This window comes from Arachis hypogaea, chromosome 19 (genome assembly GCF_003086295.3).
Source record: "Arachis hypogaea cultivar Tifrunner chromosome 19, arahy.Tifrunner.gnm2.J5K5, whole genome shotgun sequence".
In the NCBI taxonomy this organism is placed as follows: Eukaryota; Viridiplantae; Streptophyta; class Magnoliopsida; order Fabales; family Fabaceae; genus Arachis; species Arachis hypogaea.
Genome location: NC_092054.1, coordinates 74,615,780 through 74,617,425, shown reverse-complemented (window position 1 = coordinate 74,617,425; position 1,646 = coordinate 74,615,780). Strand labels below are relative to the sequence as shown.

At 42.2% G+C, this 1,646-nt stretch overlaps 1 non-coding gene across 1 annotated transcript; it reads right to left on the bottom strand.

Moving 5' to 3' along the window:
- Positions 1-278: 278 nt before the first annotated feature.
- On the bottom strand, positions 279-386 carry LOC112780924 (small nucleolar RNA R71). The gene has a single exon (XR_003191730.1). It is a non-coding gene; the product is annotated as a small nucleolar RNA R71 (small nucleolar RNA).
- Between the last annotated feature and the right edge of the window lie 1,260 nt (positions 387-1,646).

Genomic DNA, 1,646 nt, shown 5'->3' with positions numbered 1-1,646 from the left:
TGAAACCTCAATTAGTTTCTCTGATGCAGCAGAACTGCAAGTTCCATGGACTTCCATCTGAAGATCCTTTTCAGTTCTTAACTAAATTCTTGCAGATATGTGATACTGTTAAGACTAATGGAGTAGATCCTGAAGTCTACAGGCTCATGCTTTTCCCCTTTGCTGTAAGAGACAGAGCTAGAGTGTGGTTGGACTCTCAACCCAAAGATAGCCTGAACTCTTGGGATAAGCTGGTCACGGCTTTCTTAGCTACGTTCTTTCCTCCTCAAAAGCTTAGTAAGCTTAGAGTGGATGTTCAAACCTTCAGACAGAAAGACGGTGAATCCCTCTATGAAGCTTGGGAGAGATACAAGCAACTGACCAAAAAGTGTCCTTCTGACATGCTTTCAGAATGGACCATCCTGGATATATTCTATGATGGTCTGTCTGAATTAGCTAAGATGTCATTGGATACTTCTACAGGTGGATCCATTCACCTAAAGAAAATGCCTACAGAAGCTCAAGAACTCATTGACATGGTTGCTAATAACCAGTTCATGTACACTTTTGAGAGGAATCCTGTGAGTAATGGGACGCCTCAGAAGAAGGGAGTTCTTGAAATTGATACTCTGAATGCTATATTGACTCAGAATAAAATATTGACTCAGTAAGTCAATATGATTTCTCAGAGTCTGAATGGAATGCAAGCTGCATCCAACAGTACTCAAGAGGCGCCTTCTAAAGAAGAGGCCTATGATCCTGAAAACCCTGCAATAGCAGAGGTGAATTACATGGGCGAACCATATGGAAACACCTATAACCCCTCATGGAGAAATCACCCAAATCTCTCATGGAAGGATCAAAAGCCCTCCTAGTACTCTCCCAAGCAATACAGAAGAAAATCCAAAAGGAGAGTGCAAGGCCATTGATATAACCATCATGGCTGAATCCAATAGAGGAAGGGGAGGACGTGAATCCTAAGGAGAAAGACCTCCTGGGACGTCCAGTGATCAATAAGGAGTTTCCCTTTGAGGAACCAAAGGAATCTGAGGCTCATCTAGAGACCATAGAGATTCCATTAAACCTCCTTATGCCATTCATGAGCTCTGATGAGTATTCCTCTTCTGAAGAGAATGAGGATGTTACTAAGGAGCAAGTTACCAAGTACCTTGGTGCAATCATGAAGCTGAATGCCAAATTATTTGGTATTGAAACTTGGAAAGATGAACCTCCCTTGTTCACCAATGAACTAAGTGATCTGGATCAACTGACATTGCCTTAGAAGAAACAGGATCCTGGAAAGTTCTTAATACCTTCTACCATAGGCACCATGACCTTTGAGAAGGCTCTATGTGACCTTGGGTCAGGAATAAACCTCATGCCACTCTCTGTAATGGAGAAACTGGGAATCTTTGAGGTACAAGCTGCGAAAATCTCATTAGAGATGGCAGACAATTCCAGAAAACAGGCTTATGGACAAGTAGAGGACATATTAGTAAAGGTTGAAGGCCTTTACATCCCTGCTGATTTCATAATCCTAGATACTGGTAAGGATGAGGATGAATCCATCATCCTTGGAAGACCTTTCCTACCCACAGCAAGAGCTGTGATTGATGTTAACAGAGGTGAACTAGTCCTTCAATTGAATGAGGACTCCCTTGAGTTTA